Genomic DNA, 26,496 nt, shown 5'->3' with positions numbered 1-26,496 from the left:
AAATGCCACCTTGAGGGAAGGTATGGTACCGGTAAGATCATTTAAGATGATTCTGTGATGCCAAAAGTTTTTATGCCCTCTCCCCACCAAAAAATAATAATAATAATTGTCAGGCTTTTTTTGTTTTTGTTTTTAAAGTTGGCACACCCAATTTTACACTTCTGTCAGGGCCTTCTCCATTGCAGCAGTCAAGTTGTAAAACACCTTTCCCCATGAGGTTTGGTTGATCCCCTCTTGCACCTTTTCCTACTGGCTAGTGAAGGCCTTTCTATTCTAGAAAAACTTTGTCTTATCAGGTAGAAAAAGTTTTGATTCAAAGGCTATTTTTCTGTTTCTCATGACTGCCTCTATTGTATTTTATTGATGTTGTATTTTCATGGTAAGATGGGTTAGAAAAATTCTTTTAAGAAATATTAAATGGTCATTGCCCCAAACAAGGAAAACAAGTTCTGTAGTTCGGAAGCAAAAACCAGGTGTGCATAGTGCTGATTGGCTAGTGACCATGCTATCAAAACCCTACCCTTCTCCCTGACGCAATTCTCCAACATTAAAACAACAATAACAAAAACAGACTAAGTGAACTCCTAATAATATAAATGCACTTGATACTTTTTAAAAAGACTAATCGAAAAGTAAACCTTACAACAAACTGAGCATTCAAAGTTGAGGCAAGCACAGCTGTCAATTTCAGTGCAAAGCTACTGGTAGTGGGGTTCTCCCTACCAGAGGAAAAACAAGGAATCGCTTCTTCTTTGTAAGTAAAGGTAAACGTAAAGGAACCCCTGACCATTAGGTCCAGTCGTGACCGACTCTGGGGTTGCGGTGCTCATCTCGCGTTATTGGCCGAGGGAGCTGGCGTACAGCTTCCAGGTCATGTGGACAAAGCCGCTTCTGGCGAACCAGAGCAGCGCACAGAAACGCTGTTTACCTTCCTGCTGTAGCGGTCCTTATTTATCTACTTGCACTTTGATGTGCTTTCGAACTGCTATGTTGGCAGGAGCAGGGACCGAGCAACGGGAGCTCACCCCGTCGCAGGGATTCGAACCGCCAACCTTCTGATCGGCAATCCCTAGGTTCTGTGGTTTAACCCACAGCGCCACCTGCGTCTGTACAAATCTGGATTCTTCTACAGATACGTGTAGTAGCTGATAGCAGTGAGATCAGATTCCCCCCAAACTGGGCCTTTTCTTTTTCTTTTTGCCTTTTGAAAAAGTATAACATACAATAAATATTTGCCTTATTTTATGGGAGCTGCAGCTGATTTAATTCAGCTGTGACTAAACTGAACAAATGAAGCAGCTAGTTTGAACAGCTATTGTGGTTTCCCTTGTGATGAATAGCTTCTGTTTATATCAGCGATTCAGATCCATGTGATACACTTTCTCTATGTTCTGAAACTTGTTTTTTTCCAGCGGCTGCTGGATTTTAGTGCTTTGATCTGCCTAAACCACTCCACAGACTTGAAAGGAAAGATTGGGTGCAAAAAAAGGAACCAAGATCTTCTGATAAAGAGAGAGAACATCAATTCCATGGAGATTTTCCCTCAAATTCAAATTTTACTTAGCATACATACTGGGATTTAAAATAAATCACCATTACTAAGAGACTGGCAGGGCAACATTATGGTTCTATTATGCTGGTGGGTGCTACAGCTCATGAAGGGCATTCAGATCACACACACATATAGTGTTGAAAGAAGATGGGGTTTGCAAGAACTTGCAGACTAGCCTACCACCACCAATGTGCATACAGCACAACAACCGTGTTTCTCATAATTTAAGACACCGTCTTATATTTATTTTACTCAAGAAAATAAGCCTATGGCTTATTTTCAGGACGTCTTGTTTTTTTAAAAAAATTACCTCCTCTTCCTGTCGCGGCTCGGCGCCCGGAACTGGCTGCTGCTGCACGGTTTGTCGGCACTTCAGCAGGGCATGCTGCTGTGTCCCGCTGGGTCAGGGCTCGGAGTGGCGCGCGTTGCAGCTCTTGCCGCATCCCGCCGCCGGGTCGGGGCTCTGGAGGCAGCTTGCCGGGTCGGCGCCCAGCGCACCCCAAGCCTCCGGAAGTCAGCAGCAGCAACACAGCAGAAGGAGGAGGCAGCCTGTTGGGTCGGCGCCCAGCAGCGCCGCACGTTCCAAGCCCCAAGCCAGCAGGAGCATTGGTTCCTGGAGACTCGGGGCGCTCCGCATGGCGCTGCTGGGTGCCAACCTGGCAAGCCTCCTCCTCCTCCTGCCGCAGCTGGCATTGCTGCTGCTGGCTTCCGGAGGCTCGGAGGTGACTGGAGAGGTGCAGGCAGCCTCGCCTCTTCCTTGGCGCCCTCCAGAACGGCGCCTACCACTATGGCTTATTTCTAGGGTATGGCTTATATTTCTCAAATGCCTGAAAATCCTGCTACGTCTTATTTTATGGCTACGTCTTAAAATATGAGAAACACAGAACATGCAGCCCACTGTTCATGTGCTCATCTGGCACTGTGGACAAAAAATGCACACAGAACTTTTTCTTTTAAGGGGGACTGTGATTGGTCGAGGTCCTAAGATCGTGCATTAGTGTATGCAGGCTGAGTCACTTTACACACCAGCAGAATGCACTGATGGAAGAGATGAGTTCACATCATGCACAAGTAGGCTAGTCTGTGACCAGGGATGGACCAATCTGTCCATACTGATGTCTCCTTTTTCAACTCTTAAGTTCAGTTCTCTACATTTACACATCAGTTTGCATTTTAAAAACTCCTTATGAAAATTCGGCAGCATTTTAGTTCAGCCAGTGTGGTGTAGTGGTTAAGAGTGGTAGTCTCATAATCTGGGGATCCGGGTTCATGTCTTCGCTCCTCCACATGCAGCTGCTGGGTGACCTTGGGCTAGTCACACTTCTCTGAAGTCTCTCAGCCCCATTCACCTCACAGAGTGTTTGTTGTGGGGGAGGAGGGGAAAGGAGAATGTTAGCCACTTTGAGACTCCTTAGGGTAGTGATAAAGTGGGATATCAAATCCAAACTACTATTCTTCTTCTTCTTCTTCTTCTTCTTCTTCTTCTTCTTCTTCTTCTTCTTCTTCTTCTTCTTTCTAATATACACATTTTTTGCAAAGCAATTTTTACCAGTGCAATATATTTTTACGTTACTTTCACTAATGTATGCAATTAGTGTGCATTAGTATTTGCGTTTATTCTAATGTACCTGGATGGAGACCTTCATTGCAAAAGTCAGAGAAGTGTAAATTTTGAAGGGAGGCTGAGTTTTTGTAATGTCACAAAAAGTGCTCTCCTATCCCTGCCTGTGACGCCCTGACCCCTATGCATTCTTGCAATCAGTTCCTAATTTGGGGACTGGGGTGTGTATAACTCTTTTACTAGGAAAAATAGCACAAGCTTAAAACAAACAAAAGTACATAAAAGCAAAAAAGGGCAAAAATTTAGGGGATTTGGTCACATAAAGCAGGGTTGAATTATAGGGATCAGGTAAAATCTGGACAAAAATATGTCTTTTACAAAACATCGGAAGCAAGTGATGTTTGCAAGTGACTGTGTTGCACAATAATATTAACCCAGATGAAATAATTGATCTTACGGGTTATGTGCAGAACAGGGCAACCAAAATGATTGGGAGTCAAGCAGTGAAAGCATTGGGGGAAGTATAGCATGTAGAGAGGATAAAAAATAGGGTTTAAGAATGGAAAGTTAAAAGAAACATCAATGAGGAGGACTGGCTGGCAGCCACCTGGAAGTGGAATTCAAATATGACAGGTTGGAATTACTATTCACTAAAAAGAGCAACTTTCAGTTAAGTAGCTTTCACTAAAATCTACTTCCTTTCCAAGAGTGACTGGAAGGTGGCCAGAATAACAGTACTTACACTCATGGAAGGTGAACAAAAGTAGGTTGTGAGCAGGTGGATGGGCTGGCTGGCAAACTGGCCAGGGTCCAGGAAGCAAGTCATTCATACCCTCCAACATTTCTCTGATGAAAATAGGGACGTCCCACTCCATAATGATAATTTTACCATTTACACCCCACACATGTTATTGGGTTGCCCCAGCACTTGGGCAGCTTCCAACATATATAAAAACATAATAAAACATTCAAAAAAATTTTTTTTAAAAAAAAACACCCTTCCTTGAAGGATTACCTTCAGACAGCTCAGGGGTTGGATAACTCCATACCCTCCCAACATTTCTCCAATGAAAATAGGGACATCCCAAGGAAAAGCGGGACATTCTGGGATCAAATCAGAAATTGAGACAGCTGCTCTAAATCAGGAACATCCCTGGAAAATGGGGGCACTTGGAGGGTCTGAGTCATTTAGTCTGGGAGCATTTTGGTTTTCTATCTAGAGACAGGTTATGCAGACAGAGAAGCCAGGCCAGGTTGTGAGGATTTAAAGGGCCAGGGTGACACCCCATTGGCTTGGGTGTCACCTGATAACCACTTTGTTAACCAGTTAAAGTACCTCCTTCAGGCCAGCTGCCCAGCCATTGCCAAGCACAAAGACTCCTCCTTCTGGTGAGCAGCTGTGGTGACCACAGATTGAGAAAGAAGCTGAATTCAAACCAAACTTTGACAGTATGAAATAAGAAAATTCTGCAAATTAAGACTGAGAAATAAATGTGTGTTTCATTTCATTAATTTACTATGCTGTGTTTTCCAGTTTTGAAATGTGGTATGCTCAACATACAGAATTCCAAGCTTCTGGAGTATAAACATTTTGAATCTAAGGGTTAAGGTTTCTTGTAACTTTGCTGCTCAATTACTCTTTCTTCAAACAGAATGCAAATATTTTGGATCCAAGGGTTAAGGTTTCTTGTAACTTTGCTACTAAATCACTCTTCCTTCAAACAAAATCTCTTTAAAACAAAAACAAAAAAGCTAAAGATGAATCATTTTTTCAGCTCAATGGGGGGTTCTGAACTATTGCCTTCTGTGATTTGAGGTCTCTTCTGATCACTTGCATATTACCACAGTGCATTAAAGCTCATCCAAAGTTCTCCTTCTGTTTTCTCTTTAAAGCATTTGGGTTCAGAAAAGAAAAAGTAATGTCTTGAATTTGTAAAAGAGCTAAAACGAAGTGTAGCCTGGATAGGATCACAAATCTGGGGAGAATATCCGAAGAACCTATTTGTAGGGTTAAAGCCAAATTATTTTGCCTGTTGCACCATAAATATACATTGGGGAACATTCCATGTTGTGTGTGGTCAATCTCTTTATAAAGCCATAAACTGTGTTTAGTGCCTTTTTATTTTAAAAGCCTCATGAAATTTATTGTCCACTCTATCACAAAGCTGATTATTGAAAGCATATGATAGGCAAAGCATCAAGAGAATGCATGAAACTTTCTGCTTTCATAGAAACAGCATTTTTCTAGTTAGTGTAAATGAGGTTACAGACCAAAGATTCCTGCAGCAGATATCTGCAAGAAAAATTAGCCGTTACAAATAACCTAACCTTATTCTTTTTCTTCAGAGAAGTTGATTGAAGCCACGAGATTGTTTTTGCCAGTGTGTGGATTGTAGACTCCCACTCTTATGTGTTTTTGGTTGATAGTTTATGATTTAAATATTTCAGACATCTTAATGACGATATTGTAGGATTAGGCTGTCAAATTATTTCATGAAGTGCATATGAAATTGAAGACATGATCTTGGCAAGGTCTCAGACTAATGAAAACCTGATGCAGAGTATCTAAACATAATTGAGGTGGGATACAAAAATACCTACAAGCTGGACATAAGCAGAATTGAAATTGAAATACTTTATCGTCACTTGTACAACTTGTATACAGTGAGATTACACAAACACCCCCCACTCAGCTCTCTTAGTCTTAATTCCCCTTGTTTACTGACGCACACCCACCAAACCTGCAAGTCAGTTGCCCTGTTGTTATCTTTTCATTCAGCAGCCTAATAGCCCATGGATAGAAGTTGTTCTTTACCCTGTTGGCGCAACTAATCATGCTTCTATATCTTCTGCCTGAGGGCAGGAGATCAAAAAAATGCCGGCCAGGGTGTGAATCATCCCTGATAATTTTCCTCACTCTCCTGAGGCAACGTTCTTCCGCGATGTCATCCAGTGGATTCACGGGACAGTCCATAATATCTTGTGCTGTATTCACCACCCTCTGTAGGCATTTCCTATCCGTTGATGTCAAACCAGCATACCACACCATGATGCAGTATAAAAGGACACTTTCTATTGTGGACCAGTAGACCCAGGTGGCGCTGTGGGTTAAACCACTGAGCCTAGGGCTTGCTGATCAGAAGGTCAGTGGTTCGAATCCCTGTGACGGGGTGAGCTCCCGTTGCTTGGTCCCAGCTCCTGCCAACCTAGCAGTTCGAAAGCATGTCAAAATGCAAGTAGATAAATAGGAACCGCTACAGCGGGAAGGTAAACGGCGTTTCCATGTGCTGCTCTGGTTTGCCAGAAGCAGCTTTGTCATGCTGGCCACATGACCTGGAAGCTATACGCCGGCTCCCTCGGCCAATAATGAGCGCGCAACCCCAGAGTCGGTCACGACTGGACCTAATGGTCAGGGGTCCCTTTACCTTTACCTTTAGAAGGAGATAATCAAGGAGATCATCAAATGTTGATTGACATCGTTCTTTCACAATACTCTGAAGAAATGGAGTCTGTGTTGGGCTTTCTTAACCACCTGGGTTGTATTGATTTTCCAAGTAAGGTCTTCACTGAGATAAACTCCTAGGAATTTAAAGGAAGAGACTCTCTCCACACAGCCCTCCCCAATGTACAGCAGGGCTAGTTCTCCTCTCTTCCTCCAAAAGTCCAACACCACCTCCTTTGTCTTGCTTATATTAAGGTGCATGTTGTTCCCTGGGCACCATGTAGATATTTTTTGGACCTCCCCTCTATACACTGATTCGTTTCCACCTGTTATTAAACCCATTATGGTGGTGTCATCTGCAAACTTAATAATTGCAGTAGACTGGTCAGATGATACACAATCGTATGTATACAATGAATATAGGTAGGGACTCAACACACATCCCTGTGGTGTGCCAGTGCTGATTTTTAAGGAATTAGATGTTACATGTCCAATCCTCACTGTTTGTGTCCGATCTATCAGAAAGTCTTTAATCCAGTCACAGATGGTGGAAGAAAGGTTCATGTCAGTCAGCTTTTAAATGAGGATGTCCGGAAGGATGGTATTAAAAGCCGAGCTATAATCAATAAACAACATCCTGACATAGTTCTCCTGTTTCTCTAGATGACTTGCTGCAAGATGAAAGGCGGTAGCTATCACATCATCTGTGGACCTATTTCTTGTATAGGCAAACTGATGTTTATCAAAGTCCGGTGGAAAACAGGCTCTAAGGTGTTGAAGGACCAGTCTTTCGAAGCATCTCATCACTACGGATGTTAATGCAATAGGAACTGGGACAATAGTAGCTGCTTTTAAGCATGATGGAACACAGGCCATTTGCTTGTGTTCATAGAAAGAATTCATAGAAAGAATTACTTGGAGCAGTTGTAATAATAATAGGCACATGAACTTTATTGATGTTGTTTTTCAAACCAATCAAAACGTTTGTTCCCACTGCACTAATACTCATGCATCACACCCTTTTCTCGAAAAAGAACCCAGTCATTCCATCCAATACAATATCTAGTAATAATGGCGACAATATGAGTATGTCATCAAGGACAATTAACCTTTCTCCATTGTACTGTTACAACAATCAGACTTGATAGCTTTGAAAATCAACAAAACACAATTTTTAAAAAGCAAAAAAAAACAAAAAAAACCTATCCGGCTTGATTTATTCAGAAATGTGGTGTTAATGCTGAGGTTCATTTGCACAAAATAGCCCTTATCGAGCAATCCAATCTCCACCCCCCCATCCACCATACCAGAGATGCTTTGAATATAGTGGGGTCTCTGCTGCTCTGTTCAGCCCTGCCACTCCCAGACTGGAGTTAGGATTGCTCCCATATTTATTCAATGGTTGCCAAGCCTACCACATATCTGCCTCCTCCTTTGAAGAGGCAATTCAGAATGTAAATGCACCTGCAATTCCCTGTGCCAGCTTTGTTGCATCTGCACTTGACAAGAAATGTAAAGCTGCAGACAGGGAAATGGAAGCAGATTTGTGGTTGTTTATGTAAGCAGTTTGACCCATTCATATTATATTATATGTAATATGAAAAGCCTCAATAAATGTTTTGACAGATATGATATAGTGGCAGAGAGCAATGATTGCAGGGTTTTAAGCCAGCCATTCTCTCAGTTCACACTGGCAGGCAATCAACCCTTGCCCACCCCATTCCTGTCTGGCACAGCTTATTAAACAAGATGGCTTTGTGGAACATATCCCAAACAATAAGAATCCTGGGCACAATTCAGAGAAATCTAGATAGGATGCATCCTTTTGGTAGAAAATACAATGCTTCTGATACCTGGTTTCATTCCCAGTAATTTTTGCACAGTAGTTCCCTTTTAAGTGCTGTTTTCTAACTTTTGAGTTGAAATAAATAGCTTTAAAATAGTTGTATTAATCTTCATGTTCCCTTTTCAAGTACTGTTAAAAACTGGACACATGCTGACGGGCTGATGGAAGTTGTACTTGTAGTCCAAAACATCTGGATTTATGGAAGCCTGCAGCAATAGATACATTGTTGATGTTTGTACTGTGGAATTGCTTCAATGTATTTTATGGGAAGTAAATCATAAATGGAACCAAATAAATGAATACAGATTCTATTTTTTGCCAGATTTCATTTTGCACATCCTCCATGCTTTACTTTATGTTTCCCATTCATTTGAGTTCAGAGAGAGAGAGAGAGAGAGAGAGAGAGAGAGAGAGAGAGAGAGAGAGTTCACTGGAACTGGAAGCTTTTAGGAACTGGTTTGGACTGACTAATTCTGCATCTGCCTAAATATTCGGCTGTGAAATGCACAAGACTGATTTCTTTCTAGCCCTTCTGCAACTTGATTTCACAAGCTGTGTGGTGTAGCAAATCACTTTAAGAGCCGGACAAACAATATGAAGCATGAAGTTTGCAACAGAAGGGCTGGATCAAGTTGGAAATTGCCTAGGGAGAAGATTTTACTATTTTGTCAAATTAAAAAGGAAGCAGAATTCAAAACACACACACACAACCAAAAGCAAACCAGTTTAAAGCACTGCCTCTCCCTCTCAATTAAACAGTTCTTTAGAAGGCATATATGTTTTTGCAGATTTATTATGGCTGTAGAATCAACAGGATGATAATTGGAGAACCATAGCACTGGAAATGCTCGTTCTCCAAGTAGATCAACTGAAAATCAAAGCACAAAAACACCAGCTTATTTTTTTTAACAGCTGTTTACCTTTTAAATTGATGTCATTTTGATTTCAGCTCCTAGCTACCCAGCTACTGAACTGAAACCTTTTCCAGTTCTGGATCTTCTGTCACACATTGGCTCACCAAAAGGTTGGACAAAAGAACTGTCCAGATTTGTTGCAGAAACATAGGAGAACACAGAAGACAGTGGAAAGGATCCGAAGAAATGGCATGCACAGGTTTGGGTTGGAGAAGTCTTCATGGAGAGTTGAAGCTTTGCTCCCTATCTCCCTCAGAGCTGCTTCCGCTGGCAAGGAAACTGCCCCATGTGTGCATCTCTTTCTTTGGAACCCTGCCAACAACAATAAGCCTGACAGAGAACAATGGTGGGAGTGGTGTCATCTTTATACCAAGGATAGGGAACCTGTGGCCCTCTAAATACCAATGGACTACAACTCTCATCATCCCTGACCATTGGCCATGCTTGCCAGAGCTGATGGAAGCTGGAATCCAACAACATACAGTGGGCAACAGTTTCCCAATCCTTGCCAGGGAATAAGCTTCATTGGACTCAACTGGACTTTTTTCTGAGTAGTCATGTATAGAACTGTGCTATTTGAGTTTAAGAAAAAAAGATGTGGCGTAACTAACAATTCACAGCATTAAGTTAGCCTGGAGAGTATCTATGTTGAGTGAGCGTCATTAAGTACCCAATGCAACTCAAATAATATCTTGGAGATCTTGTTAATCCTTCATTTTCAGCAGGTGATAATGTAAGCTGATTTGGAAGTACTCACAAAACAACTTCACACCACATGCCAGTCTCATCCCAGATTCACTCAACTCACGTGCTCCACATACTGATCTGGCATTGTGAGTTGTTCACCTCAACGAGGGACAATATGCCACTGAGTGTCAGGGACTGGGCAGAGAAGGAATGGTGGAGACCACCTCCGCATCCTGACCCTTCCAGGGAGGAGGAGGAGGAGGAGGGAGACAGTATAGATTTACAAAAAGGGTTTGAAGGAAGTCGTAGCTCAGAGGCAGATTAAGGGGAAAGTAGGAAAATCATGGTTGAGCCAAAATACACGCAGCTGACACGTCATTAGAAAGCATTCCAGACCCTTCATCTCCCAGAACCCAGCAAGTCTTAAAATTAGGAGAGCAGAGCGCTCAAAGACAGATGGCACATATCAGCACCCGTAGAGGAGATGATGATGATGACGAATGAGGAAGTGGGAGAGAAGGGGGTGGAGATTCACTTGGGACAATGCCATTATCCAAGAGGCTGGGTTATATAGCCTCTCTCTGTAAAGATTGAAATAAAAAAGGACTGTAAGTAAGAAACTTTTCCTTGTCTTTATACCTTCCTGGGCAACCAGCCAGGAGCCGCTGACAGCATCCTGACACCTATATCCAAGGTCGTATTCCTGCTCATACCAGATTGGGGGAAAGCCTGTGTGCTACAAGGGCTGCTGCAGCTTCAGGGTCCATAGATTTTCTCTTTGTACTTTTTCCTGCATGGAAATTATGGCAGAAAGTGAGGAGGAATTAAAGAACCTTTTAATGAGGGTGAAAGAGGAGAGTGCAAAATATGGTCTGACGCTCAACATCAAAAAAACTAAGATCATGGCCACTGGTCCCATCACCTCCTGGCAAATAGAAGGGGAAGAAATGGAGGCAGTGAGAGATTTTACTTTCTTGGGTTCCATGATCACTGCAGATGGTGACAGCAGTCACGAAATTAAAAGACGCCTGCTTCTTGGGAGAAAAGCAATGACAAACCTAGACAGCATCTTAAAAAGCAGACACATAACCTTGCCAACAAAGGTCCGTATAGTTAAAGCTATGGTTTTCCCAGTAGTGATGTATGGAACTGAGAGCTGGACCATAAAGAAGGCTGATCGCCGAAGAATTGATGCTTTTGAATTATGGTGCTGGAGGAGACTCTTGAGAGTCCCATGGACTGCTAGAAGATCAAACCTATCCATTCTGAAGGAAATCAGCCCTGAGTGCTCACTGGAAGGACACATCCTGAAGCTGAGGCTCCAATACTTTGGCCACCTCATGAGAAGAGAAGACTTCCTGGAAAAGACCCTGATGTTGGGAAAGATGGAGGGCACAAGGAGAAGGGGACGACAGAGGATGAGATGGTTGGACAGTGTTCTCGAAGCTACCAACATGAGTTTGACGAAACTGCGGGAGGCAGTGGAAGACAGGAGTGCCTGGCGTGCTCTGGTCCATGGGGTCACAAAGAGTCGGACATGACTAAACAACTAAACAACAACAACAACAACTATATTTTGGGGGAAGGAAGGGTAACTATGCAGCTTTGTATGTGTATATGTGAATGCAAATTTATGCTAGCTGTCATTCCCAAAATGTTAAAGAATGACAACCATCATTGTTGTGTGCTACAAGGCTGTGTAGCTTCCATAGTAAACAACAAAAACAGCTTATTAATTTGTGTAAAATGTTCAGTCAAAAGAGCATTTTTCACAGTAAAATCAGCCAGTGGCACACTTACAAGCAAAGCTAGCAATGCTGCAGCAAACAACATCCACTATTTTAAAAAGAGATTTAGGAAAACAACGTATTCATGAGCCAAACTAGATCTGTCTATATGCTGGTCTGTCATTGAGTGTTCCCTTTTAAAAAGTTTTAGCTTGAGAACCAGTTGTGTATTAAGTAAAGCCAAAATTCACACAGCTGGAATGACACACTGATAACTAACCAAGACAAGATTCTTGGTTTGATGACCTTTGGCCTGTGACAGCATGGTGGCTCTTTTTATCTTCCACTTTCCCTGAGGTGCAGTAAAAGAAAGAGAAGGACTTGAAGAGAGGACCTCTCTACACAATCAGTCAAAGCATGCCTGGCCACATTTTAACCTTTGTGCAGGATGCCCATAAATTCCTTTTCAGTGACAATGGCATGAGATCCCAGACATAAACACCCAGCAAGAGGAATAGCCTTACTGGGGAAGATAAAACCTCACAATATAGACAAGCTGCCCTTCCCTCCATTCTAAAAGGGAAAAAAAGTATCTAGTAAAACCTGAGCTTGTTATTTTCTTTCTCCCTCCACTTTCCTTTTTCTTTTCATGCTTTTTAGCTTGCAAGTCTGTGGGCAGAGGCCATCTTGTTGATCACAGGAAGTCTCTCAAGAAGCCTTCTTTTGATGGAAGGATGGAGTAAAAACACTTTAAGTAAAATAAAAGCAAATGTGGATTTAGCAGCATCATTTGCCACAGCACTGCCAGACTCCTGACATCCACTTGCAGAGAAGTCCAAGGGGACAAACCACATATTGGCAGCACAGGTAGCACAGCAGCCAAAAGTAATTTTTTTTTAAAGTGTACATGATGCTGGGAAAGGTTCTTTTTGTATGACTTTTAAAACTATTCTTATTTGTTTTTATGATAGGTTTGCAAATCAACATGACAAACATGGAAAAGGCGATTCATAAATCCTTTAATCACCACCATCCTTACCATCATCTCCTGTTCCTCCTTGTCACCACCACTGTTGTCGAGGGCAGAGCAAGAAGCAAGTGAGCCAGCCAAGCAGGTGGTGATGGCGAAGAGGAGGACTGGATCTTCTTGATGACTCCCCTGTGGTGGTGGGGCCCCTCAGAAGAGGACCAACCATGCTGGCCCAGGATGCTGGCACAGAGGTAGTCGATTGGTTGAAACAGAGATAGTGCTTCAGAGAGCTGAGCATTCCCTAGCTGGACTTAGCCAGAAACTAGGATGCAATTTTTGGGAGAAGTGTCCCGCTCACATTCATTTTAAACACATGGTTTCCCCCCCAAAAATCCTGGGAGCTGCAGTTCACCCCTCACACAACTACAGTTCCTTTAACAAGCTACCATTCCTAGGATTCTTTTGGGGAAACCACATGTGTCAAATGTGCTTTAAATATGTAGTGCAAATGTGAGCTTCTGGGGATCTGCCACCTGCTCAAGGAGGGTCTGTGTCTTTCAGATTGATTTCTTGTAAACACATCAAATATTACAAGGGTGCCCTATGTCCACAATATTCACTCATCCAAAGGAAACTAATCTTGATGGTGCTGCCCCTGGATTTTCAAGAGGGTTGTCCCAGCTCTTCACAGCTCTTTTCTGTAACATCTGTCTGCATTTTGCAAAGATTCTAAATGTTATTATTACAGCCCCTCTTCTCCTGGGCTCAGTCTTATCCGTGTTATCCCTGATTATATTCCTGATGTTCCATCACCCGCCCACCGTCTGCTGAACAATCTGATTGCCAGTATTACTGTCTCAGTGAACATTGAGAATTGGCCCTGGAAAGTCTAATTAAGAGATCCTAAGAGTTTCTGGTGACAATCTGTCAAGTGACATAAATCCAGCCAAAAGTTCTCAAGTCACTGACGAAGGTCTGACTTTCTGAACAACTGTGGAGCAAGTTGTGCTCTATAATAAACTGTTATCCTTCTATTTTTAGACAAACTGGCGCCCCATTCATTTTTAGTAACGATTGCACCACTGATTGTAGCTGTTAGGATAATCCCTCTCTCACCCACACATGCTAACCAAACAATGAATTAAAACAGGTGTTGCCAACAACTCAGCCCCAAGAAGCACCGCCTTTTCCAAATGATTTTTGCTGGTTTAATATGTGTTCATACGTGTTGATGTGTGTCGATAGTGATATATTGTGCTTCCAATGTTTATTTTTGTAAGGCGCCTAGGGGGGATGGTTGTTATGGCTGGGGATGATGGAAGTTGTAGTCTAAAACACCAGGCTGGTGAAGGCTGCTTTAAGATAACGGTTGCAGCTTAATGCCTGTGCCTTTAGATGAATTATTCGGTTGGATCCAGATTAAGAGTGCTTCCACACTTCTGCTTGTGCTGTGCCTAAGAAAGCATGGGCCTGGGGGGCGGATTTCCATTTTACCTGCACTTTCTTCAAGCAGTTTTCTCCTGAGCCTGCTCATTCCCAAGAGACAATCAGCTCTTTAGCCAGTGGTGGACTTTGGGCTTTCACATTTCAGCAGCACCCCGAGTGGTGCCAAAATTTGGTGCCTGGCTTAGCTATGACCTGGAAGCTGTACACTGGCTCCCTCGGCCAATAGAGCGAGATGAGCGCCGCAACCCCAGAGTCGGTCATGACTGGACCTAATGGTCAGGGGTCCCTTTACCTTTACCTTTACCTTTACCCTTACCTCTCACTCTCCATGTTATATCTTTATTGTGGTGCCCACCAGAAGCACCCTCTTGGCCCCCAGTGTGGATGAACTGGTCACACTCTGCTTTAGCAGAGTCACACCTCTGCTTTAGCAACAGATCAGAACAAATGGCAATCCGAGGAAAACCCAAATTGCCGGTTGCTCCAGTTGAGCGCTAAAGAGTGGTATTTCCTGGGGGGGAGCTGCAGGACAAGAGGCAGTGTGGATAAGCCCTTAGGCATGCATCAATTTGTCTGCAACCACTACGCATTACATTTATATGCCATCATCCTTCTTCCTTTGCATTTCAACTGAAACAAATGGCCGAATGCTATGAAAACTAATGCTGTGAAAGATCTGTGCCTACTATCCTGGATCGCTGTTGCCAGTCAGAGAAGACAACATTGAAACAAGTGGGCAGAAAGTTTGGGTTGGTCTAAGGCAGCTTCTGATATGTGTGCTCTGACTCACCAATGAATGCACAGAGCAGAACATGGGACCTTCATGCGACCTGTCAAGGCAAACTTCACGAAACCACCATAAATGATCCAGTGAGCCAGATGCTGCCTAATAAACAAGTTCACAAAAATTTTGAAAACTCACCATGTCCAAGCATTTGATAGGCTTGTCCACTGCGGTGTCATGTAGGGTTGTCTATTTCTGGAAAATGGAGCGACTCGGATAAAAAGCCATGAAATGAATTGTGGGCTTTCTGTAACTCTACAGCCACATAAAAAGGTACATCTATGGCTGTGAAGCATGGAAACTGAGCAATCTAAAGTTAGTTTATTTGGGCCTCCTGAAAAACACAATAGGGGAATTGATAGGGGTGTTTGTCCATTAAAGCTAGACTGGCACAATACAGCATCACAGCACAAAGAATCCCAATATAGAGCTGTCCTGAGATGCTTTTGCATTGCTCTAATGAAAATATTTTATATGGCAGGCCAGCATAATTATGCATAACTTCAGAGTGACATCAGCGAAGGATGCACTATTAGGTTTTTATAAGCGATGATCTATAAAAATGTCCTGCTGACCATGGATGACATTGAATAAGTGTGCTTATCACACTTTGTATGACTTCAACATTTAAATAAACACACCAGCAGGACAGTATGCATACTTACCAGATGTGATAAATACTTGAACTAATATAAACGGTGCACATCGGTGCATATAATCTTTCTTTTTCTGAACTCGGTCTATCCGTGTGTGAAAAAGCAAGGATGCTAAGTGGCAGCAAGGGCAGAGGGCAAGGGCAAGATTTCATTTTGACAACTAGAAGAGCCCCTGTGACTTTTGCGAAAAATAGACGGTGGTCAAACCGAGCCCCATTCATTCACAAATTCATCCTGAAATTATTTGCCTCTGGGAATTTTGTGGACACTTCCTACAGACTGAGATAGATGGGGTGGAGGTCAGCACTTAAGTAATGATTAGGTTGCTTCAAGGAAAGATTGGGTTTGTTTTAGGAGAACCTTGCAGGTTGCTGTGCAGTTCCCCTGAAGTTGCAAACCCTTCACCCCCATTGCTTTGGGTCTTCTGTCTCTGTCCACTCTCGTCTAGCTGTACAATCGCACATTGACATCATGCATCAATGGCGGAGGAGAGACCTTGAATCACCCTCACTTGCCTCATTGTTTGACCCATACATAGAGCTGATGCACATTCCTAGCATTTACTGCAAGGGCTGCTACAGGAACAGAGGAAGCTGTGTTACACTAAGCCAGGCTATTTGCCCATCTAGCCTAGAGACACCGACTCTGACTGGCAGCAGCTCTCCATGGTTTCCAGCAGAGGTCTGTCTTTCAAGTGACGTCGTCCCTTGTGCAACAAGAGAATGAAGGTTTTCTAAATATTTAATCTCATGATGGGGTCTGAATCATCAGGTATCCTTCTGATTTCTACTGGTGAAATAACTGGAAATATAGAGGCGCTATTCTTAAAAGACTTAATGAATAGAAATGTCCTTATTGGGGGGAGGGGAACAAAATTGCATGAGCCATGATCCTTCCCTCTGAGGGCTTGGTGTCTACCTGTAAACCCAGAGCTTCCCCTCCTTCCTCCACTTGGAATGCACATATGGATGCATGCAGCACGATGGGCTATTGGAACACACATTCACGCAGAATAAATAATGAACACCCAAAATGATATGCCAACAAAAAGGAAAGTATTTTACCAAATCACATCTCTCAGTTGCTTACATTTGCAGCTCTAAACTGAGTGTGTCCAATAAGCACAACTAGTTGCAAAGCTTATTAAATGCCCCAACATGAATAAGTGTCTAGATCCTAGGTCTCTTTTTAGCTCAACCAAAGCCAAATGGCCCTTCCTGACCCACCAGGTTCGCTCTGCTCCTAAGTTCCTATCCTGTCCCTCTGGTCAAGTAAGTTATAATCTCCAAAGCTTGTTGAGCCTGAAGGGAAAGCTTGGCTGTGGAAGGGAATTTCACATAAGCTTCACACTTTCTGTGTGAGTGCCCCAAAAGCTGGGGAGGAGACAAACAGGGATTTGCAATGATCTTCAGAGGCCTCTGTATTCATAATTGCTGAACCCAAAAGGTGAAGCTTGAGATCCCTTGTTATTGAGCTGACATGTCATTTGAGTCTTTTATTCCTCCCTCTCAGTGGTGTAGCCATCAGGAGTTGCAGGGGGTTGAAGACTACTATTTCTGCAGCAGGGTCCCTGTATCTATTGTCCTAGAGCTGCCCATTAAATGAGTCTTTTCAGCCAGTGTATGCACCAAAGCTAAGCATTTGTGAACACTGGAAACACAGGATGCTTTGGTTTCAAGAGAATGGTGAGCAAGTTCTGTTACGTACAATGACACTTCAAAGAAAACACAACTTTAGTCACTCCAAAAAAGCTATTGGGGCCCTGTATGTGCACAGAATATGGTAGATCTAGCTAATTTCTACATTATTACAATGCATTCCTAATTATTATCATTATTGTATAATGATAAGATTATTGTATAACCAAAGAAAGTTGTATCATCTCAAAATGGGTGTGGCTGTGAGGGCGTATGGCTGTGACGATATCATGAAGGGATCCTGCCTTTCTGAATCTTCCACTTTCCCCCTCAGGAAAGCACTAGGTATCTCCACGTGAGACATAACTTAACATGAGATAAATACTGTCTTTAGTTTGAAAAATCCAATCTGACTGGCTTCAACCATTCAGTTTCTTCCTATCATTCTTTGACAATACATTTATTCCACCACAGTCTTCCAGTCTTAAATGCTGAGCTGATTGTACTTTTTTGGTGGGGGATATATACTCAGTAAGGGACCCAGGTGGCGCTGTGGTTAAACCACTGAGCCTAGGGCTTGCTGATCAGAAGGTTGGCGGTTCAAATCCCTGTGACGGGGTGAGCTCCCATTGCTCGGTCCCAGCTCCTGCCAACCTAGCAGTTCGAAAGCACGTCAAAATGCAAGTAGATAAATAGGAACCACTACAGCGGGAAGGTAAACGGTGTTTCCATGTGCTGCTCTGGTTTGCCAGAAGTGGCTTTGTCATGCTGGCCACATGACCTGGAAGTTATACGCTGGCTCCCTCGGCCAATAATGCGAGATGAGCGCGCAACCCCAGAGTCGGTCACGACTGGACCTAATGGTCAGGGGTCCCTTTACCTTTTTATATACTCAGTACCAATCAGCTGTAGTTTCCATGGTTTCCCTCTATTATACAAATTGCTGTATGAGTTTGAGACCCATTGCGTTGAACTTGTTCCAAGGGTAAACACAGCTGGCAAAAAAAAGTAACATTTATTCATTTGATTTAAAACAGAAACAGCTTGAAACAGGTACTTCTTAGGTGAAGAGAAATAGAATATGTTAAACTAATATTTGCACACTTGTAGGAAGCAGGAGGTTAATCCAATAACCACTTGTTCCTGTTACTATTTATAATGTAAATAGTCAATGACTTGTCCTCTCTGACTCCTGGGCTTTTTTTTACAGAGAGAATATTTTGACTGAAATATTCAAGGATCCTTAAGACAGGGCAATGATGTCCACATTCCCAAAAAAGTAGAAATGTGTTACCTAAAAAAGAAAGGACACATGAGGGCACACGTTTGCCTAAAAAATTAATATGCTGAATTATATAGCAAGATGCACATGAGGAATAATTCGTCTAAACAGAAATGCAATACATCTCATATTCCCCATAGTAGGGAAGACTGATCAGGTGTGACGGGTGCCTGCTCATTCTGCTGTTTCAGGTGCAAATTGTTGATGGGCAACATCACGGCCTTTGTTCTCCTTTCTTGTGGTTCCTTATTGTTGAACCAGACTTGGACCAAACAGTTTTTCAAAGAGAGGACTCCTTGAAATAGTGGGTCGTCCTTTGTAAAGTAGTACGGTACATAGCCAAAGTGTTACTATGTGGCTGGTCACCATCACCTGCAAAGTCTCCTGGTGCCACCTGGTGGTACACAGATTATCTCACTGGCTATTTTAACCTCTTCAAAGTTATCTTACACAGTCTGTTGACTAGGCCTGTCCCAGTACCCACCCCTCCTCCTGCATGAGATGATCCTATAGCAAATACACACAAATAAGTTTGAGAATCACTGCTTCAGAGAAAAACTCAAATGCTTTTTTTTACGTTGCTGGGTAGACCTTTCTGATAGGGTCTGTGTCATTCTCGTCAGGTGTTCTCAAAGAGTCATAATAGTCTCAGGCAATTGTTAACTCTTCGATCCACTTAAGTGAGTGGTGTTCAATATGTCTTGGAGCACTCTGGATCAGTTCACATTTGAGAGTGTTCAAAGAATCATAGAATCTTAGAGTTGGAAGGTACCCCAAGGGTCATCTAGCCCAACCCCCCACAATGCAGGAATCTCAGCTAAAGCATCCATGACAGATGGCCATCCAACCTCTGTTTAAAAACCTCCAAGGAAGGAGAGTCCACCACCTCTTGTGGGAGTCTGTTCCACTGCCTTACAGTCAGAAAGTTTTTTCGAATGTTTAGTCGGAATCTCCTTTCTTGTAACTTGAAGCCATTGCCTCTAGTCCTACCCTCTAGGGCAGGAGAAAACAAGCATGCTCCCTCTTCTATGTGACAACCCTTAAAATATTTGAAGATGGCTATCATATCTCCTCTCAGACTCCCCTTTTTCAGGCTAAGCATACCCAGCTCCTTCAACCACCCCTCATAAGGCTTAGTTTCCAGACCCTTGATCATCTTGGTTGCCCTCCTCTGCACACATTCCAGCATTGGACACAGTATTCCAAGTGTGGTCTGACTAAGGCAGAATAGAGTAGTGCTATTACTTCCCTTTATCTGCACACTATACTTCTGTTGATGGAGCCTAGTTACATCACACTGTTGACTCATGTTAAGCTTGTGGTCCACCAAGACCATAGCTGCCAAGTTTTCCCTTTTCTCATGAGGAAGCCTATTCAGCATAAGGGAATTTCCCTTAAAAAAAGGGATAACTTGGCAGCTATGACCAAGACCCCTAGCTCCTTTTCACATGTACTGCTAGTAAGTCAGGTGTCCCCTTCCTATATTTGTGCATCTGGTTCTTCCTGCCTAAGTGCAGAGCCTTACATGTGTCCCTTTTGAAATTCATTTTGTTAGCTTGCACCCAGTTCTCCAATCTATTAAGGTCATTTTGAATTCTGATTCTGTCTTCTGCGGTGTTAGCTACCCTTCCCAGTTTGGTGTCATCTGCAAATTTGATGAGCGTCCCCTCAATTCCTTCATCCAAGTCATTTATAAAGACATTGAACAACAAGGGGCCCAGGACAGAACCCTGCAGCACCCCACTTGTCACTTTTTTCTCAGGATGATGAGGAACCATTAGTGAGTACTCAGGATGCCCTCAAGCCCATCATCCAAGTCATTGATGAAGATGTTGAAGAAGACTGGGCCCAAGACAGAACCCTGTGGCACCCACTAGTCACTTCTCTCCAGGATTGGAGGAGCCATTGATGAGCACCCTTTGGGTTTGGTCCGTCAACCAGCTACAAATCCATCTAACACTTATCTCATTCAACCCACATTTTACCAGCTTTCTCATGAGTATATCATGGGGAACTTTGTCAAAAGCCTTACGGAAATCAAGATACATTATGTCCACAGCATTTCCCTGATCCACCAAGTTTTTAATCCCATCAAAAAGGAAATCAGATTGGTCTGGCATGGCTTATTTTTGAGAAACCCATGCTGGGATTTAGTAATCACAGCTTCCTTTTCTAAATGCTCACAGACTGACTGTTGAATTATCTGTTCTAGGACCTTCTCTGGTATCGATGTCAAGCTCAATGGTTGGTAGTTACCTGGGTCTTCCTATTTCCCCTTTTTGAAGATGGGGACAATATATGCCCACCTCTAACCTGTAGGGACCCCACCTGTTCTCCAAGAATTCTCAAAGACAACAGACAAAGGCTCTGAAATTACATCCACAAGCTCCTTTAGTACCCTTGGATGCAGCTCATCAGGCCCTGGAGATCTGAATTTATTTTAAATAGCTATGTGTTCCTTTACTACCTCTTTTCCTATCTTGGGCTGCAGCTCCCTCCTTATATAATTTATTCTGTTATCACCAGGTTGGGCATCACTTTTCTTTGGGGTGAAGACAGAGGCAAAGTAGTTGGTTGTTGAGTAGTTCCACCTTATCTCTGTCACCCAATAGCATTTCTCTGTGTTCCCCATGCAGAAGGCCTACCACTTGCTTGTTCTTCCTCTTACTTTGGACATAGCTGAAGAAACCTCTCTTTTTAAAATCATTTTTAACCTCTCTTGCAAGTCTGAGCTCATTCTGAGCTTTAGCTAGCCCGACTTTCCCCCTGCAACTGTTGGCTACTTGTGTATACTTCTCCTTTGTGATTTCCCCTTTCTTCCATTTCTTATACATGTCCTTAACTCTCAGCTTATCTGTAAGCTCCTCATGCAGCCACACCGGTTTCCTTAGATGCCTCCCACTTTTCTTTCTTGTTGGTATTGTCTACATTTGGGCCTTCAATATTTCTCCTTTTAGAAACTCCCATGCTTCTTGGACTCCCTTCTCATCAGGTATTTCTGACCATGAGATCACACCCAGTAGCTTCTTCAGCTTTTCAAAATTGGCCTTCTTAAAGTCCAGAGTGCATGTCTGACTTCACTCAGTTTTCCCTTGCCTCTGTATCCTGCAACCTAGAAGAACATGATCAATTCCTCCCAAGTTTCCAAGCACTTCCACTTCATCAATCAGTTCTTCCCTATTATTGAGGAATAGACATTCCCTTTGTTGGTTCTTCCACCTTCTGGGAAATGAAATTGTCAGCAAGGCAATGGAGGAATTTGTCAGACCTTACACCCTTGGCAGATATTGGGGAAGTTGAAGTCCCCCATGATTACTACTGTATTTCTCTCCTTTTTAAATGTTTGGTAATCTGCCCATAGCAATTGTCACAACTTGGCAGTTTTAGGTCTTGGGTGGAATCCTTTAGTCTATCAAAAGGAGGGTGAGGTGGTGGTGATATCAGTGTTCCCCATTAAAGGGTTTTTGAGGGAAGTCTCTGGCCTCATGCACTCAGCAGGCAGTCACTGAACTCCCCTCAAAAGCACAGAGGGGAGATAGCTGTGTAAACACACATTTTGCAGTGCCCCCCCATATTCCGATTGACCCTACTTTGCCTCAGACCCCCAGCAAGGGGGGGGGGGGGTGAGAGGGATACATCCCCAGTGCCTAAGCCAAGGTTTCCTACATCTGAAATTCAATAAAGTTGTGGCCATTTTAATTCCAAATTTGTTGTCATGCATATTCATTGACAGAGGTCAGGCTCCCGGAGTGGGGGGACTGCTTGGAAAATTGCCAGATTTGAAAGAAACAGGATGTGCACCCACATCATACACAAACCCTAGTATTCCATGGTACATTATCATTCCACAATAGTCTTCCTTCTCCAAAATACTTCCAGTTCCATGTGCAGGGCCAGCTAGACAGGCAGAGTTGTAGTTATTCTTGGATGTGGCAATGGTGTCAGGAGGAGGAATTTGTATTTCTTAGGCAGTGGGGAACATTCTGGAACAAGCTGGTCCTGTACAAAACAGTCACTTTCATGTTTAACTGAGCCTCTTGGGCTTGCCAATCAGGGCAGCGGTTCGAATCTGTCACGGTTGAGCCGGACGAGGAGGAATGGTGGCAAGCCCCCCCCCCCGAAAATGCCCCCCTGGGAGAATCTGGGGAAATGGAGGACTTCATACCTGGAGAAGACTGGTGGCGGCACTCCTCAGAAGAGGAAGAATCACATAGGGAAGAGGGAAGACCAGAGCAGGAGGAGGAAGGAGTGGAGGCAGAATCAAGCCCTTGTGAGGAGAGGAGCCGGCGGACCCCCTCCCCTCCTCCCTTCTCAGCTGTAGAGCATAGAGCTGAGAGACGGAGGGAACAATTGGAGGCAGCTGCAGCTCGTAAGAGGCATGGTGATGAGCCGGCTTCTTAAGGAAGGCTGGCTGCTCCCTTTGTCAGCACTTGCAACTGCTAGGCCAAAGCGCATGCTTGTCCTGTTCCTGAATCCAGTGTTCCTGACTTTGGCTTATCCTGACCCCCGGTACTGATACCTGACCTCGGCTGGTTCCTGACTCGGACTGCTCCTGACTTTGGCTTCTCCTGACCTGGACTGTGGACCTAGGCTCCCTCTGCATCCGACTGCTGCCTTCAGTGGGCCAACCTGTTGGTGCCCTAACAAAATCCCTGTGAAGGGGTGAGCTCCCGTTGCTTTGTCTGAGCTCCTGCCAACCTAACAGTTTGAAAGCACACCAGTGCAAGTAGATAAATAGGTACTGCTATGGTGGGAAAGTAAATGGTGTTTCTGTGCGCTCTGGTTTCCATTAAAAATTTACATGGTTTTTATTACACTGTACATCGATATTTTTCTTGTAAACTTGCTTGATATTTTTTGGGCTATAGTGGTATATAAATGTTTTCTTTAATAAATAGAAAATATAAACTGTTCAAAGATCTTCATATATTATTATTTAATTTGTTATTCACTTTATCTTGCCCAAGGCAACCCAAAGTGACTTCCAGCCAACCATATATACAATAGATATTTCAGCTAGATGTATACAAATACTAAGTGTATAACACTGTGGAAATATAATGGTGCTGTTTATTCATAATAAATCACATGGCTTTCAAAGTTAGACCCATATTTATATTTGTGCCAAGTTTCTGTGCAAATGTCTAATGTGGTCCTACACATCAGGGATCCATTTCGTTTGCTTCCATCTCTGAGCAAAGGTGGCCTTTGTACCAAATTATGGTACAAAAATAATCTAAAATGTATTTTAGTGCAATGTAATGACTCATTGCTACTTCTGTTTATTTTGCAATCATGTCACAATTAATATATTAGCAGAAGCGGAAACACCTGTGTAGTTTAATAGAAATAATACGTCATGGAAAGTTTTAAGAATAAAGTCTAAGTGCAAGATCCAGTTAAAGATGCAGTTAATAATTCTTAGTTCTCACTTCAGGTATGGCTATGTGTGAATTCTCCTCTCTCTCTCTCCTTTATTATGATTATGTAGTATTATTATAGGGCCATTTTGTGTGCCATTTTCAGCACACGCTTGTGAATAGTTTGGTATATACTGTAAATGAATTGACTATGACTAAAATTAACAAGCATGTCTACAGAATTAGCAAGGCCTATGCACTATGAACAGTTGACTTTAGTTTCACACAATATACCCTTGTTTTTATACTTAATTTTAGAAGTAAAGCACTTAATCAAGAACAGAGGAGGCTGCTTTGTGGATTTGCTTGAAGAATTGACTTTCTACAGTTTGCATCGGAAACCCTGTCATCTGCACACTACAGATACTTTTCTTGTAGTCTTATCCTCATTTGCCTGTAGACCAAAGACACAGATAGAACTTATATGTGTGACTTTAATAGAGCAAATCAAATGGGGTGCAGGAAATGCCTTTCCTAATGCCCAGCTGAGCTTGCATAGGGGGTGACTTTTTCCCAATTCTGAGAGCTTCTTTTTTTAAAAAAGGGGGGGGCTTGCCTCCTACTGATTTCAGTAGGAAGGAGATAAACTGTACCAGCTGCAAGACTGGCATAGTCTATTCACTGTTTTGGGGGAGGGAGAGTCAGGAGAATAGGAGGGCTTTGGATCCTGCATAGCCATGAATAACCAGGTATGTTCCTTTTTTGTCCCAACTAACGTCAGAGGAGCAATGGCAGAGGACTTTTCCACAGCCTCACAGGGAAGGCTTGAAAGGTCTCCTCTCCAAAGGTGAACATCTGTTTCTTGCTTTTTTTCCAGAAAGTAAAAACTAAAATGTCCTATGGCCCCTGGGATGCCCTCCTAGAGATCATAGGACTGCAGCATTAGAAAGTATGCAGAAAGCATATACCTTCAAGTATAAATTACTTTAATAGTATCCAGCTGCAATATAGAATATATTTAACAGGTGTTAGAGATAGTAATTAAAAGTCCCAAATTCACCCAAAGGGTCAAGAAAAACATGAAAATGTGAGATCCATATTCTTTATTCCACCCAAACTGCATTGCAGTCTTCCAGTCTTTATATTTACATTATTTGCGACTCTTTCTAGAAGTGCCAGTACAAACGTAACTGATGATAATCCAAAACAGATTTACAAATGTTTCCTGAAGCAGTGTGCATTTTTGAGCAGTTTGTTCTGATGTGCAATAATATATATACTATGTAGGCATATATATATATATATATATTACCAAAAGCTTCATAATATGAAATATTTTCCACAGAAAGTAAAACATCCCACTTGCAGCTTATTCAGATTTCAGTTACAGAGACTTCTGCTTTTCAAGTTAGTGCAAATAATGAAAGTAAGAGCCTGAGCAAAATGATGTACAAACAATGAAACAAGAAAACAGCAAACACACCAGCCAACTCCCTGCATATAACATTTAATTAGTATATTAGTAGTAGTCTTTATATACAACATATTTAAATAAATTGGCTTATTTGAGCTATAGGCAACATATTTACAAATTCAAATAAAATACGTTCCTTTCACACGAATATGGAATGTCCGACATATATGAAAATAAAATGCATCTAGTAACAAAACAATGCTGTAAATAAAAAAAAGAGCAAGATGTCTTCTCTTTTGTCTTGGGACAGATTTCAAGGCACTTTCTCGGCAAACCAGAGTTCAGTCTTAGCAGAAAAGTCTGAAACAAAAATTAGTTAACTTAGATTCCCAGCTATTGAATAATAATAGTTTCAGTAGAGACCAACGTATTTATAGGTTCTTGCTTACTAAAAAAAACAAACTTTAATGACTACAGGCTTCCCCAGTGCAAACATGAAATGCTCAGTGAGTAATACAACTGCTGGTACCACCCCACCATTGGCACATTCAATTGAAGATACATTTTGAGAGCCCTGACAGATTGGGGTTCCAGTTGCACAGAAAGTCTTTTGCACATAGAATGGATATGCACACAGATTCTGTTCCAAATAAATGAATGCAGATTAGCAGCAAAGTGGTGATCCTGTTCCCTTTTTAAAACAAGAAACGCTGCATTTTTAATGTTGGCTTATTTGCACACCTCAGAAGTTAATAAATATTTCCTGCCATCTATAAAATAAAAGTAAAGTTGTAACTATCTCCACCATGGAGTCATGGTCTGATATTGTTGATAACATGTTGTGCAGCTTAAAAACCTAGTTGTTTGGAAAAAATGAAGCCACGCTTTACCTATTATATCAGTAGACTTCTCCATGGTCCTGAAATGGTGCAGAAGTAGCCCACCAGGGCCACGTCAACAAGCATTTGACAAAACTGAAAAATGGCAAGTAAGTCATCTATTTAAGTTACATAAATCTTTTTATAAATATAAGTAGCCATGGGGAGACTGTTCAGGGTTAAAATGGGAGTGGAAAGGGAGCTTAACTTTTTCCACTCTTGCCATAGCACTGATGAAAACTACATTTCCAAAGCAGGGAATTCCAGTTCCAGTGCCAATAGAGGTTTCCTCTTGATGAAAAAGTTTTATGTCTGATTTTCTGTGATTTTTCATTGAAAC

General features: G+C 42.4%; 1 protein-coding gene across 1 annotated transcript in view; it reads right to left on the bottom strand.

Annotated features, from left to right (window-relative positions):
- Nucleotides 1-24,919: 24,919 nt before the first annotated feature.
- The window catches only part of ALKAL1 (ALK and LTK ligand 1), a 31,012-nt gene continuing 29,435 nt past the window's right edge, over nucleotides 24,920-26,496 (bottom strand). Inside the window, exon 5 of the mRNA XM_035125446.2 lies at nucleotides 24,920-25,638. The gene's annotated coding sequence lies outside the window, so the exon portion shown is untranslated. The remainder of the gene's footprint in view (nucleotides 25,639-26,496) is intronic.

The sequence above is a fragment of the Zootoca vivipara genome, chromosome 8, assembly GCF_963506605.1.
Source record: "Zootoca vivipara chromosome 8, rZooViv1.1, whole genome shotgun sequence".
In the NCBI taxonomy this organism is placed as follows: Eukaryota; Metazoa; Chordata; class Lepidosauria; order Squamata; family Lacertidae; genus Zootoca; species Zootoca vivipara.
The sequence above is the reverse complement of the archived record's forward strand: the minus strand, read 5'-3'. Positions and strand labels throughout refer to the sequence as shown.